This window comes from Propithecus coquereli, unplaced genomic scaffold, assembly GCF_000956105.1.
Source record: "Propithecus coquereli isolate 6110/MARCELLA unplaced genomic scaffold, Pcoq_1.0 Scaffold35, whole genome shotgun sequence".
Lineage (NCBI taxonomy): Eukaryota > Metazoa > Chordata > Mammalia > Primates > Indriidae > Propithecus > Propithecus coquereli.
Window position 1 is genome coordinate 3,728,609 of NW_012149174.1, and position 16,291 is coordinate 3,744,899.

Sequence of the window (16,291 nt, forward strand, 5' to 3'; positions counted from 1 at the left end):
TAGCATGGAATGCCCAAGGAGACCCACCACATAGCTCTTTGCTGTACGTATTCCCACTCCTCTGCTCTCCTCTGACCAGTCTGGGAGTTGCTTGCAGGCAAGGACAGGGCTAGCTCATCTTTGCATCCCCAGTGGATGGACTGAGTTGTCTGGTGTATAGATCCCTGGCTGCTCGGTTGAGTTACCCAAATCTCCTCCACGTCCTCTGTGTCCCTCAAAACCCCCTTTCCCTTTTCCTGCTCTGGGCTTCCCTCCAGATTTTCTGCGGCTGAGACTGTTGGGATGTCTTGGTACCCTGAGCAGCGGGTGAGAAGCCACCTCCCCAGCTGTGTGGACAAAGCCGGCTCACAGAAAGGCACCGGCAGAACAGCGACCAAGGGTCTCAGCTGGAAGGCACCAGGTCTTGGGATAACAAGGAAAACCTTACATTATTTCTCCTCTCCTACATCTCATGCAAAACATATCACATTCCATTTTTACATGTCGCATGTAAAATGATTTCTGGTGTTGGAAATACTTGGAAAAAAACACTTTTTTAGGAAAGGCTAGGTTGCGAGTGAGTGAGCTCTGGAGGGCATGCCCTTGACCTTGATAGAGAAAGGGAAGGTGGAGGCTGAAGCATATTTAGCCAGAACCTTCAGACGATATGGTATTTTTTTCTTCTTTCTAGGTTTATTTAAACAAAAGGGAAGGTTTATTATAAAATAAAAACAATGAAAACAATTATAGGTAGGAAAAAGGAAGAGTTTTAGGAAACAACAGGACCCTGCTGAAGCCCTCAAATTTCACACTCCCCAGTACCCCGGAACCCCCTTTCCGTCTCCTTCATGTGCAGTGGCTGCACTAGGATCAGACTGCAGGCCAGGAATGCAATAAGATTCTTTTATACTTATTGATCCTTTAGAAAAGAATTTGTTTTCATGAAACTTTAATTCACTTTTTTTCTTTTCTTTTCTTTTCTTTTTTCTTTTTAGCTTTTTAGCTTAACTGCTACACATTTTATCCCTGTTCTTTGTGAAATGCTAATCCAATCCAGGGTTTTCGTTTTCCGGGTGTAACTTTTCAGAAATTGTATATCTGCATAGCAACCCCACAAGGGCTGCCTATGTCAGGGTATCACATGTCAGAAAGATGAAAAGGACTCCAAATCTAAGCTCTCCACAAACTTGGCCCTCCGATTCTGGGACAGAGAGCTTCTTGGCCTTAATATAAATGGCAGGAGAGACATTTCAGGGCCAGAGAGGTGCAAACTTTTATCTTGTTGATGACAGAAAACGACACATGACCTCAGCTCGGCTTGGTGGGGACGATCAAACCAGAAACAAAGGCCGTATTTTTCTCTGCTCTTGTCCCTGCTGTCAGCTTCCAAGTGCAACCTGAGCCTGGATTCCGAACCCAGTGTCCAGATTAGAGATTGTTGACTCAGATTTAGTGGTGAAACGTGAGCCGGACTCTGTTGATGGCAAGCCTTGAAGGAGCAAGTTTACTTAAGCCAAGAGAGAGATTGTATGTCGGCGAGAGCCTGGCTTTTCTTTATCACAAACTTCCTGATCTGCCTCTGTTTTAATAGTTTCCACCACCATCACCAGCAAATGAGGGAGAGAGAGAAAGAGACAGACAGACAGAGAGAGAGAGGAAGCACCCTCTCTGTTCCGTGTCCTCAGTGTCATAAATCAGGAAATTAACAAGTGTGTAACTGGCCTTTGCCACAGTCAAAGACAATGAGCCTTTTGTGTTTCTTACCAGGGGCCGGCACTTAACATAATCAATGAAGAGCTCCACCAAGAAAGAATGAAAAATGGGGGCTTGATCTAGCCATTTAAAGGATATTTCCCCATACTCAGGCACATGACTTTTATGAGACTCAAGCACGGCTTAGAAACTCGCCTTTTCGGTCTGAAGACAGGTCATTAAGCGAAATCATTACATCGCTTTCCTTTCTCCGTCTCTCTCTCTCCATTTTTCTTTGGCACCCTCCCGGCTTTTCCTTGGCTTCTGATTTCATCCCTCTTTTAGATTCTCTGTGCCTTCAGTAATTTATGTGCAAGATATTTTCCCAACCTCCAAATGTTTTTCCATTTGGCAAACCCTGTCCCGAAGCCTCCGCACAATGTAACCGTAGAGTTCATTTAGTCTAGAAAACATAAGCTTGGTTAATGGAAACGCCTAAGCAGCCAACGTCAGTGACCTGTGGCCCTGGGCCGGTGCAGACGGATCCTCTGGGCCACCCCTGGGGATGCAGCGGGGTGGGTGTCAGGGAGGAGTGTCTTTTCCAGGTTGCCACAGATGCTTGGCTTCCACCCTCCTTGTCTCCAAAAAGGAAAGAATTCCTTCCAAGCCCCTTTCTCATATAGTTTTTGGAAGCTACAGGGCACCATATGGAGAATCATTTCATGATTCTCCTGATGGCTTTTATGTGAGCAGCTATAAATTGGATGCTTTCCTTCAGGTGACATCCCTGCGGTACCTGCTTTGGATCATGAGGAGCGGTCACCGGATATGTTGGTCCTGCACTATTCTGGGCAGGACAGAAGATGCAGACCCCTCCTGTAGGGGCCGCTGTTACTTCGGGAAATGGAAGCTGGGGAAGGAGGATGGGGTGGGAGGTGTCAGGAAAGCCTGTCCAAGGGTCGCTAGGGTGATTTACCCCAGTCACTTTTCCATTCCCAAATCACGGATTTAGGACTAAGGCAGAAGTTGAGCCTGGTGCTTCTTCCCAAACGCCACGGTCACTGGCCTCTCCCCCAGGGCTCTTCATAAGCCTGGCTGGGCAGGGCCACCCAGAGATAGGTACGAGGTTAACAGGCTCAGTTTATGTCCAGTCACTCACAGGGCACAACTAGGCAGCAATCGGCTTTGGAAGTACGAGCTCTATTCATTGAGTAACTGGCACTTTTTCTTTCTAAAGGGTCGCAATGATACAAATTTTCTACATTTTACTTCATTAAAAGGTGGCATGCAAAGTGTCCTCCCAACTCTTGACTCAATAATCCTTGACTTCATAAGGAAATCAAAGGCAAAGAGTCATTCTAATAAGGATAAAGCTTTAGATACGTTTTTTGTAGGGGGTCTATTTTGCTTGACAGCATTACCTTAACTCACTGAAGTCCTTTGGTCTTATATGCGGGAGCCAGGAGGGCAGAGGTTGGTTAGTGTATTCTACTGGACCACCAATGAATGAGGAATCAAACCCTTCAACTGTTTCCCAAGCATCTCTGTAAAAAAAAAAAAATCATAAAAATCAAAGTACTAAAGATTGACTGGCTCTGGGAACTCATTCACTCAGATGTATTTTTAGGCTTTTGTTTATCTTTCTTGATTGATAAAGTAATTATCAAAATGCGTTAGAAAATAATAGCCAACTGGTGAGAAAAGGAACAGTTGGAGGAAACACGCCATGGAGGAAAGGCATCCACAGATTCTACCTCCGGCTTTCCAACAAAACTCATGAAAATTCATCTTCCCTTTTCCTTTCCCTTCTTGGGGGGCTGATGAAGGCTCTGGCTTGATGAAGGCTCCTGATCACACGGAGTCTCATGAACTCCCCCAGAAATGCTGTCTGGTCCTCCTCCCCTCCACTCATCTTTTCTCCAGCCCTCTCAGCTCTGAAGTCTGTCCCAGGCCAACCAGAACCCCAGCAGATGTTTGTGTTTTACGAGCCAAATGGGAGCCCGAAGGATTGACCAAACACCAGCCCCAGCGAGAGGGGAACCAGGCCATCTGACATCAGAAACACAGAGTGGCGGCCAGTCCAGCAGGGCCGGGGCTTCCAGGGAGCAGAAGGAGGGCCGGATAATGAGCTGGCACAGCCCCCGGGCTGGCCCACTGCTCTGTCCTTCTGAAAAGCACACAGCAGCCTTTAATGGAGGCTCAGGGAGGTTGGGCGAGACCCTGCCTGAGTCCACCTCCCTGAATGGCAGTCCTGGCTCACGATGGCCTCCCCATGCCAGAGCAGCATGTGGTGCCCTGACTGTGGCTCCTGGCACAGGAACGAGCAGGAGGTTGAGGACGGCGGCCATAGAACCAGCTTGGAAGTGCCATGCTGTCTCAGTAGCCGTCCCTGCCTCCACACCACTGCGGGGCCAGGGCAGGAGGGTGGACAGAGTGTGGGTGTGCAGATGGAAGAGCACAGTCTCCCTCTCAGCGTCCCCATTTACTGTCATGTGCCGTTGGCTGTGTTGGTCTTTAATGTCTCCGAGGCGTGGTTTCTCCATCAGTGTAGCATCTATTCTTGGGGCTACTTCCAGGACTAAATGGCAGTAGTCCTGGCGCTGGGCCTGTTGGCTCTTGAATCTGTCCCTCAACTCCCCCAGCTCTGCTCCCTGTGCATGGCAGGGACCTCGCCCTGGCTGAGTTCAGCCGATAGGAGACTGGGGGAAAGGGGTTTCTTTCCCGCTCTTTCTGCCTCGGCACCTTCTCCAGCAGCAGCTTCTACTCCTCTCTAGTCCCCTGTGGAAAGCCCTTAGGATCTGTGGCTCCCATAAAAGCCTCTTCCCTTTGTCCCTTCAGCCTTAGAGTCATCTCACTGTCCCCTGTCCAGCTTCCCAGCTCTCCATCACCTGTTGCATTCCCTTGGCTGTAAATGCATGAGGCGTTCTGTTTTCCGGTTGGACCTTGGCTAACAGAGTGTGTGAGCACGTAAATGTGTTGCACAGCTAGATGGAAACAGACCCCGTGATGCCCCCATTCCACAGAGGGGAAGGGGTCAGGGATGCTCACCTGGTTCTTCTTACCCTAAGCCTCAGATCCTAGACTCGAACCATAAGGGCAGGATTCTCCCAGGCCAGTTGTCTACGTGAAACAATTTTCAGGGGAGTTCTTCAGCTTGAGATTTTATAAAGATAGGAAAATGGGATAAGGGCTATATATGTTTTTATCACATATGAGTTTAAGTATATATACCATCACAGAAAATACCCCATGGACATCTGGTATACCTTCCTCTTCCTCTTTGCTAAGGCACCTGAGGGCCATGTGGTCTGGTGTGTCTGGTTCCAGGTTCTGCAGACATTTCTCTGTGTCTCCTGCTAGTCCCATGTCACATCAGATGGCATTTTCTTGTTTCCCTGCCTTATCCTGTGTTTCAGTGGACGTTTATCGAGAGTTGTCCCATCCCTGGACTACTAAGGAAGGTTGTCTCCCTCAAGCTGCCAGCTCTCTCTGTTGCCTGAGTTTTGTGTACCGTTGGTGCTGCTTCTCTCTGTCTGTGTTCTGTCTTCTGGTTCTGCGCTCTGGGCGTGGGGACGTTGTATTCCACTCCTTTTGGCAAGAAGAGTAACTTCCCTATTGAGGTCAGAATTGAAAATGGATTTCCCCATTGGGCAGAGAAATGGAGGCCTACACTTCCTGTGCAGTGTAATTAATCCCTGCCCCTCCCCTGTCTGCAGGCACAGGCCTTCCCTGCTTAACCATTTCCTGCCCAACACTGGGAAGGCTACAAAGGAAGTGTGTGAGCTTTAAAGTGCTTCCTATGTGGTAGTTATGATCTTGCGAAGGCCATCGGAGGTCATCGGGCTGCCTGTGCTGACCCTGCTACTGCCTTGCGGGAGAACTCAGTGCTTGGGATGCTCCAGGGAGCAGCAAAGCCTGAGTCCAGAGGAAAAGGGCAGGGGCTGAGGAAGCTAGGACAGCAGGGCCCTCGCTTATGGGGCGTAGTTAGTTCATCTTTCTCACTTGCTTCCCATCCCCACAGTCACGTCATCTCAAACTGACAGGGCTTGAAAGACACTCTTCATGGGTAAGGCTCTCTATTTGGCTGCATGATTTTCATGTAATTCCTATTGAAAGTGTAGTAACCAAACACCATGACCTCACAGATGACATTGTGCACTGAAGTGTAGATTTGGAAACCCTTAGGGTGGTTCATTTGTGCTATCAAATCCTCCTGGTTTGCATTCCTGCAACTTTGGAATTGTCCCTTTCTCCCATATGCATAAGTCATGGCACTGAGAGCTGAAAAGGGCATGTTTGTTCCTGTTGTTCAATACCCTCATTTTTGCACATGAGGGAACTGAGGAATGCAGAAAGGCTGAGTGACTTGTCCAGTGGCAGATAGCTCATGAGCGCAGGGTCAAGGCGAGGACCTGGGTCTTCATGGACTCTCAATCTAGTGGTACTTTCAGCAGCCGGGGCAATTAAAACCAACTAAAGCTTTCGCTGCCTTGATGGGTGTGGGTTCTCAGACGCAAACCTCAGAGAAGATTACTTGTGTGCTGGTACATATTTAACTATGGGCTCTCCAGGAAAAAAAAATGTGTGATTATACATATATACATAAATTTATTATAAACTTTGCTGTTATGAAGGATGGGTAGCACACAATTTACAAATAATAATAAAATATACAACATTCTTTGTTATAAATTCCATGAAACCAATTGATTTTCACAGAATGCTTTTGTTGATTTTTGCTGAATTCTTGTACCTGTACCTGGTTGCAACTGCTGAGTGAATATAGTTCTGACATAAATGTTGAACGATATTTTCTTGTATGTTAATGTGTTAGACAAAAGCAAGACCACAAAGACATAGGTTGGAACGTCGCTCATTCATCAATGACATGAGTGACTTCTTTTCTAACTCAGATAATGATTTACAAATAGTGGGAGAGTATTTCCTCAAATTTTTGCATTATTCACAATGTAACAGCCACAGATATGACAAATATTTTAAGTTTAGTCCTCATTATTACATTTTCCATCACTTTCTTAAAGTCTAAACAAGCAACAAAACAATAAATCAAGACCTGATTCCTAGCATTTACCAATTTACATCCACGGTGTAAATATTCTCACCATGACAGATTTCAAGCTAACCATGTGCTGTCACTGAACCCAGAGTTAGTAAGCCCTGTGTGGCAGCACGTCATTGTGTAAGATTCCTGCTATTCAGATATAATAGGTGTAAATAGCCTCAAGAGCATAGATAATAATGTAACGTAGTAAAATAGTTGAAAAGTGGTATGTCTTTGGCATTTATTACCTTTGTTTATAATTAACTTATTTAATTTTCAGTGCATATAATTTAATTTTTAATCATGTTTATATTTAACAACTTCTCATGAAATTCCTGAAAATTTAGAATCAGCTCTTGTGAGCTGATGGGAGCAGCCTCCAGCACATCACTAGCAGAAGATGGGTGGGATGGTAACCACCCTTGCCTCTTCTCAGTACATACCCAAGGCCATGGACCGAGGAGACCAGAAAGATGGCTCTTTGGGTAAGAAGGCATGAGCCAAACTCACGCTGAGGGGTGGAGGGTAAATTTAGGAACAGGGATGAGATCCCAAGTAGCAGATGACTAAAGGTGTTTTGGGGGTACATTTTCCAAATGCTACAGAAAATAAACAGTTTTAAATATTAGATAGTCAAGAAAATTAAAAGGAAAAGGGGAGAAGGGAAAAGAGAAATAAGAAGGGAAAGATTAACTATTAATTTTGAAATGTCCTTCATTAAGAAAGTGATTTGCCGACACAAAGCTCTAGGCTTGCCTGTGTGGAAGCTCCCTGACTCGTGGCTTCCACGCTGCGGAGGACATGGTGCAGGCGCCCCTTGGGCAGTCCCTGTTTGAGGACCTGACCTCTTACTTCTTTGGAAGGAAAGGATGAGATTACTAGAGCTTTGGATCCATTTTTGGATCAAATGAAAGCCACAGGCTAATCCTTAATGTGTCCCTCTCCTCTTACAGATGCTGGCCTCGCTGTAGGGGTGAGGCTGCAGATGTCTCGCAGGCCCAGTCCCAGGGCGGAAGGCAGAAAGTCGCATGCTGCTCCCTGAGGTCTGCAGTGCCCCTCCCACCCATCTTCCCTCAGCAACACTCTATGCCCCTGGGGAGCCCATCTTTCCACACTCAACCGCAGCCTCACCTCCTCTGGGAAGCTGTCTTAGTCTCTTGTCTGTTGTTATAACTGAATACCTGAGACTAGGTAATTTATAAAGAAAATAAATGTACTTCTTATAGTTCTGGAGGCTGGAAAGTCCAAGATCTAGGGGCCACATCTGGTGAGAGCCTTCTTGCTGGTGGGGACTCTCTGCAGAGGCCTGAGGTGGCACGGGGCATTACATGGCAAGGGGGCTCAGGAGAGAGCCAAGGTGGCTTTTACGACAGACCTACTCCTGTGATAATTAACCCACTCCTGTGATAACCCATTAATCCGTTAACTCATCAGCCTATTGTGAGGGCAGAACCCTTGAGACCCCATCACCTCTTAAAGGCCCCACCTCCCAATACTGTTACACTGGGAAATAAGTTTCAGCATGAGCTTGGGAGGGAGCAAACATTTGAACCACAGCAGATGGGATGATACCCCCAATAAGAGTTAGCCGCTCTCTTCTCCTTCCTCTGGCAGCATTTGTAGTAATTTGCTATGTCTTTTTGTTCACTTGTCTATGTTCTCAACAGGACTACGGGCTCTTCAAGGGAAAAGATCTTCTCTTGTCAGTGCCTGGTGCATAATAATAGAGTTCAGTAGATCTTAGACCCTACGTCACTTTGTGTAGTGATTCTCAAACATGTGTGCATAAGAATTACTTGAAGAGTGGGTTAAAATGCAGATCTCCAGATCTTAGACTAGTGATCGTGTAACCCACATCTTTGAATAAGAGTACGTGACGCTGATGCACATATGTTCACAACCCGTACTTTAAGAATACGAATTTGTTCAAACCTTTCATTTTATAGGTGGGGAAACAGAGGGCTAGAGATTAAGTGACCTGCTTCGGGACCCTTGGCTACTTAATGCAAGAGGAGTCATGGTGCTTTCAGACAGAACCATCTTCAATTTTTATCACTCTAATTAAGCTAATCACAGACACACTGATGATCACCGCTGGGAATATTAAAAATGTCTTGAACTGAAATCATTGAACACGACATTTTAAAATAGTAACAAGACTCTCCACAGTTACAGCTTCTACTAAAGGGGTGTGCATGCAGACATCGCGCCCCCTTCTTATTCCTGCCACCAGTGTCTCCTCCTTAGAATTCAAGAGTTTTCTGACAACAGAGCAAGTCCCCGGTGACTTCTGCCTCTAAAGTGTCATTTGTCTCAATGGCTGTCTCAGGAGGCTGTTTGCCACTAGCTGTTTCCAGCAGGGTGTCCTCTGACCCCTTTCTGATGTTCACACTTGATGGTGGCGGATGTAGGGCCCCACAGTAGGCCCAGTGTTCAGGTGTCTGGTTCATGCCTATTTCTATGAGCAAATCCGGATTTCATCTGTCAGCTGTTTGGCGGGCACTGTGTGCTGGCTCCTGCCTCGGGCAGCAGGTGCCACCTAGCGGGCCCTGTGACTGCCACCCTGGCTTGGCAGGAGCTAGGCAGCCCCAGCCCTGATGAAACTCAGCAGACACCCACTGAGGGTTACACCAGCCCCCAGGCAGCCCTGAAACTGGGGGTTCGGAAGAGCAGCTCATCACGGGAGCCCGGGAAGGACAGAAGAAGGAGATCTGGCTGGGACCTAGCACTCTGCCACCTTGCTTGATGGAATTCTGATAGAAGTGGGCAGGAACTCTGCTTCTCGGCCACAAGGTGTCAGCAGTGGGCTGGCCAGGTGATGGCTCTGTGTGTGCGCAGGCCCTAGGAGGAATGCCCCAGCAGGCAGAGGTGTCACTGGTTGCTCTTTGAGATTCCCAGTTTGGAGAGATTGCTTTTCTTGTTAGTGGGGGCATGATGGTTAAGTTACCAAAAGGCCGTCCCTCGGCCTTGCCTGTGGACCGGCCACATGCCTCTCTGTGCCTTCAGGCGAGTGTAACTGCCACTGACAGGCATCTTGACCACACCTGAACTGCAACTTGGAGAGGCTGATGCAGACAGACTTTTGAGGATAATGCCAATGATGTAGGAGGTGTGTGAAACAGAATGGCTCAGGACACTAATTTTTTAAAAATCTGGATGAGTTCTGGCTCCTCTGCTTACTAGCTGTGAATCTTAAGTCTGGGTTTGCGTCCTCATCTGTAAAAGGACATAGTCCCCATTTCTCAAGTGGCACTAGTCACAGGGTTGTTAAGTGGGTCAAACAAGATCAAATGATTTGCAAACTGTGGGTACTATGTACGCGTGGGTGCAGTGGTCGGGGCTCATCTTCTGGCCTGAGCTGTGTCACAGAGCTTTCTTCAGACCAGAGGGACAGACACCGCAGCAGGAACAAGTGGCTGACTCTTCTCTGAACAGGTCATGTGGAGTCTCCAGTGTGAGCTGCCAGCCATAAACTTCTGATCCAGCCTGATAGAGTCATCCTCCAACTAGATTCTTCCTGGATGCCTTTCCATGGCTTGTTTCCAAGGGGAAAGCTGGCAGTGCGTGCATGCTCTTCCTTCTCCACTGAGCCTGCTTTTCCATCCTGGAAGAAGATGAAATGCACATTGTAGAATGTAAGTTTTTCCTGCTGGACACTATCCCCAGTGGAGCGATGGAGAAAAATAGTAGATGAAGTCAGGGGATAACTGATGAGTAACATACTGATTTATAAACATTGATGGAATCAAATGAAGACTTTTTTCCACTGGTGGGGTTATTTATTATGTCCTGGCTGGCCAGATCCCAGAGTAGAAGAGGTTTTGGTTCCTGAGCAAGAGAAATAGCAGGAACCAATTTTCTCCATTGTTCAGCTGGTGTTGAAATCCAGTCCACTCGCCGGCCTGACTCAAGGCTGGCCTGCTCACCACCTTCGTGGTGAATGGGGACCGAGGCACAGGCCCCATCGCACCGGCATGATGACAAAGAAGTGAGGAGGCTGTTGCAACTGGTTGTTGCTCTGTGGAGCTTTTCCTGTGGCCTGTCCCTTGGTGGAAACGACCTACCCTGAAAATATCCTGTGAAAAACTCGGATGGGATTTTTGATTGTAATTTTACTAAGTTAGATACTAATCTACTAATCTATGGAAAAATGAGATCTTATGATATAGAGTTTTTCCATTTATGAACATGTTGTATCTTTCTATTTATTTGATTTTTCTTTCATATCTTTCAAAATAAATTTTAGGTTTCTGAATAAAGACCTTGGGCATCTTATGGTAGATGCATTCCTAGATAAATTATAGCTTTTTATTGCTATCGTAACGGAATCTTTAAGAATATCTACATTTTCTCATTGTTGGTATGTAGGCAAGTATTTGTGTATGTGTGTACTGAGAGAAAGCAACTGAAGCCTTATTAGTTGTAATAGTTTGTCTGTTATTTTGGATTTACTGTGTAAACAATGATATTAAATAATGCCTGTTCTAGTTTTCCCTTTTGAATGCTGTTACATTCTGTTTTTTTTTTGTTTTCTTACAGTGCTGACTAACACCTTGAGGTCATCCTCCTTCTTGTCCTGATTTTAAGGGAAATTTTTTTGCATACATGTTTTATTTTGAAATAATTTTAGATTGACAAAACAGTTGCAAAGGTAGTACAGAGAGTTCCCACATGGCCCTCACCCAGTTTCCCCCATTGTTAACATCTTACAGAACATGGTGCCCGTGTCCAAATTAAGAAACAAATATTGGTACGCCAATATTAACTAAACTCCAGGCTCTATTCGGATCGTACTTGTTCTTCCGCTACTGTCCTTTTTCTGTCCCTGCATCCCAACCAGGACATCGCATTCTGTCTAGTTGTCATGGCTCCTTAGTCTTCTCTGGTCTAGGGCAGTTTTTCATTCTTTCTTTGTTTTTCATGACCTTGACAGTTTTTGAGGAGTACTTACTATTTTGTAGAAAGTTCCTCAATTTGGGGTTTGCCTGATGTTTTTCTCAGGAATAGCATGGGGTTATGGTTTTGGGGGAATAATATCAGAGAAGAGCCCTCCTCATTATGTCATATCAGGGGGAACATACTGTCAATATGACCTATCACCGGTGAAGTTAAACTTGGTCACCTGACTAAGGCAACATTTGCCAGGATTTTCCATCATAGGCTTTCCTTCCCCACCCCCTCTCCATTCTCTACCCCAACCCACACTCAAGGGGTAGAGGGAAGGAATGGGAGGAGAAGGATTAAGTCCCACCTCCTAGAGGATGGAATGTTTACATATACTGTATTATCTGGAGTTCTTCTGTTCTGTAAGGAAGACTTGTCTTTTCTATTTATTTATGTGTTTGTTTATTCAATCATTTATATCAGTATGGGCTTTTTTATATACTTTGGGTTATATTACATTATTTATTTTGTTGCTCAAGTTGTTCCAACTTGGCCATTCGAATTCTTCCAGTTTGGCTCCTGCATCCCTTTGACATGCCCCCATCCTTTTGCTTTTTGCCATTTTCTTACTTTCTGATAATATGACATGCTCTAGGACCATCTTATATTTTCCCTGCCCTAGCCCTAGAATCAGACATTACTCTTAGGAATACTGGTTCCTTTTATTAGAGAATGAAATTTGGAAACCAAAATCTGGGTGAGGTGTGTGCTCATCACAACTGAGATGTCACTACTTTTAGTCCTCTCGGCAGATACCGCTAAGAGTATATGTGCATATACTAGTTCATGTATACACTCATATCTATAATTATGTCTGAATCTATCCATTTGCATCCTTATTAAGCTCAACATGAGTTCGTACTGATGTTTCTGATTGTAATCCAGCACCACATGGTTCATTCTTGACTCTTTTTTTACCTGCAAAATTCCTCTCTAACAAGAAGAATCTTAGCTTCCACGCCACCAACCATTTACTTATAAAGAGAGTCGTTTTAATGTTCCTTCATTAAATTTGATGCAGTTTTTTGTAGCTGTCCTTACCAGGTTAAGGATGTTTCCTTTCATTCCTAGTTTGTTAAAAAAAAAATTAATCTTGAGTTATTAAATGATACATTTTAAAGTCAATCATCTATTGAGATGATACTATGAAATGTTAAAATGATAATATGAAATGTTAAACTCTTTGTATCTCTGGGTCAAACCCAACTTGGTCACAGAACTTTTTTTTTATTGGATTGAAGTACATGGGATTGCTGTTATTTTGTAGGTCAAAAATGGTTGACTATTGGCAACTCAATACATTGCTGGGCTCTGTTTGCTAGTGATTTATTTAGGATTTTTGTGTATGTGAACATAAGTGAGAGTAGCTTATAGTTTTCCTATTGTTCACTGCTCTTCTGCCCCTGAAATCCAAGGGCTTGCTCTCAAGATCCAGGACATCTTTTAATGACTACTAGAGGTGGTTATAAGCATGAAGTTTATTGCCTTTAGAAAGAAAGGAGATGAATAAAAGAACAGAGAAACGAGGGAAGGGAGAAGGAGGAGGAGTAGAAGGAGTTGTTCCGGCTAATTGTAGATGAACCCCCCAAACTACCATATAGCTGCAATAACCTAGGTCATTTTTCTCCTGAGGCCCTCCCCACACCTCACGTGCAATCCACACACATGCTCAGAACGGGGCAGGGGGCAGGACGAACTTCACTGGAGATGCCTCCACACTGCTTGCTTAAGAGACTTGGGGTAGAATAGGAGTGCCATATCCTATGGGCACTGGGTGGACATTTATTTTTGCTTGCCCAACCTGCTTTCCCCCTGTCCTCAGATGGCAGCACACTTTGTCCTTAGGGAACTGCTCCTCCCTGCCTATGTCATAGATTCTGGTGAGGCTCCATCCCTGTGCCCTGCCCCATTCCCCACTACGTAAATGGGCATGTGGCCCAGCTGGCCTAGTGATTGGTCTGAATGGTGGACAGGAGACTCAAGTTGGTCCAATGAGAGTTCCTCCGAGAGATTAAATGTGCTGATGGTGTTAGAGAATCTCGCTCTCTTTCCCTTAGATTCTGAGCTGGAAGAAGGCAAGTCTGGAATTGCCTACTGCCAGTTTTCCTTTGCTCTGTCCTACCCATTGAAGGGAGTGGTTTGAAGAAAGATGGAATGAGGTCAACACAAAGAGAGAAGCTGAGATGCAAACTGAGCTGTGGTCCTGAGGCTATCCACTGAGACCCTGGATCCATCCTGTTCAATCCAATTGGATAAGCTATAAATAACGCCCCTGTTTTGCTTAAGCTACTTTGAGTTGGGTCTTCTGACAGATTTGTGGTGAAATCAGCTGAATGAGGTCAAGGCTGAGAATATTTGTGCTGCTTCTATGTTCTCAGTTTACAAATATCACCTACAGGTGGCACCACTGTGACAGATGGAAATGATGATTTAAACAAGCTGTTCTCATTCACTGGTGGGCAGAAAGTGGATGGGGCCCCTTGACAGAGACCCCATTAGTATAAAGAAATTCCAACGTCCTGTTCCATGGCAGTGATGAATGCACCAATTGATGGAAAGAGGAACTGTAAAATCAGCACACGGGTGAGATGTTTACACTTCAGTGTCCCTTTATTCCTTGCCTGTTGCACTTAGAAAAGGATGGTATCTTAAAGGGGGTTCTCCCTCAAAATAGACCATTGTAGCTGACAGTTATTTAACAAAGGAGTAGGATGGGGTTTCCACTTTTCAATGAGGGAGAGCCTTGTCTGCTACATAATGTCCCTGTCTCTCTAGCCACCATAAGTGCAGCCATGCTGGAGTACAGCTGGCTTTAATGTCCAGTTGCACATGCTATGTGCAGAAGAATAATGTGAGATAACAAAGGTCAAGGCAGATGTTCAGCAAACAATATGATAATTTCAATTTATATTTTCTTATGATGCAGAATGTGGCTTTAAAGACTGCACAAAGTTATCAGAAAAGTTGAGTGATTTATCTAAGGCCAAAGAACAAACTTTTAAAGGAATGTCTTATTTTTTTCTGATAATAAAAAAGTGCAAGCAATTCTTTTAAAAATGCAATAAAATTAAGAAAACAAAGATCACTTAAAATCTCATCACCCAGAGATAAGTAATATTTACATTTTGATGTTTATCTCCCAGACTTATTTCTATCAAAGAGCAAGCTTAGAAGCTGAATCCAGACCAGAATTGAGATCTTTTGTTACCTCTTAAGAATATTTGTTTTTGTTTATTATATCATTTCAAATATGTGATAATTACAGAAAATAATGTGATAAAAATCCATGGACCCAAGGCCCACATATTATAAAAGTTAGAACTTTTTATATTTACTTCAGATACCTTTTGAGCCTTTTGTTCTAATAAATATGCAGTATTTCAGATTGTTTGGCACACACCCCCTGCCCATACTCTTCCCTGATCCCTTTTTCTTTTCCTCGAGATAACCACTATCCTGAAGTTGGGAGTATCTTTCTGTATATGGTTCTCCAGTGAAACAGAACCAATAGGTTCATACACACACACACACACACACACACACACACACACACACACACACATGTGCATGCAGTGGGACAGAAAAAAAGGGGGAAATAATTTCTCTTTCCTCCCTCTTTTGTTCTATTCAGGCCCTCAATGGATCAGACTTCACCCACCCACATTGGAGAGGGACGTCTGCTTCACTGAGTCCACCAATTCGAATGCTAACCTCATCTGGGAACACTGGGGCACAGACACACCCAGAAATAATGTTTAATCTGGGAACCTCATGGCCCAGTCAAGTTGACATATAAAATTATCATTACACTCTTCCACATGTGTTTTTATATTTTTCCATGCATGTTTACGTACTTAAACAACATAAGGTATCATTTTTCTGTTTTTTAAAGATTTAAACAAATTATATTAATATATTTGTCTCCCAAAACTTTCTTTTTTGTACTCACCATTATATTTATGAATTTATTCACATTGATACATTTACATCATTAGTTACTGTATAATATTCCATTGAATGAATATATCGGAATTCATTTATCCATTCTCTTGTTGATAAACTTTTAGGTTGTTCTAATGTTTTGCTATTTCAAACAATGTTACCATGAACATATTTGTCCCCACCTGTGAACATCTGTGGGAATTTCTGGAGGTAGAATTTTGAGGTAGAAGTATAAGCACATTTTCAACTTTATTAAATATTACTACATTGCATTCTTAAATAGTAGTACACTCTGCAGTGAATTCAGGTTATGGCCACCAAAATCCACATATTCTTCTTGGTTTTTGGCTGGAGCAGCTCTAACCACCACCTGTGCTTTTCCTGCTGTTTTGGAGCCTGGTAGCAGCTGCTATCTACACTGTTGCTATGGGCCAGGGGCCTGCTTGCAGGCATAAAGTGACAATGCTTATGGTAGATTGTTTATAAAGGCAGCTTCAGTGATCCCTTCCATTGCTGTGTGTATGCCCCATTACAGCATGCCTGTCCTATGCCTCTCATCAAGGGGTCTGTTTCCCCTCTCCTTGAATCTGGGCTAGGCTTGTGACTTCTTTGACCAATAGAATGGGTAGAAATGACCTTGTGTGACTTCTGAGCCTCAGCCTCAAGACATCT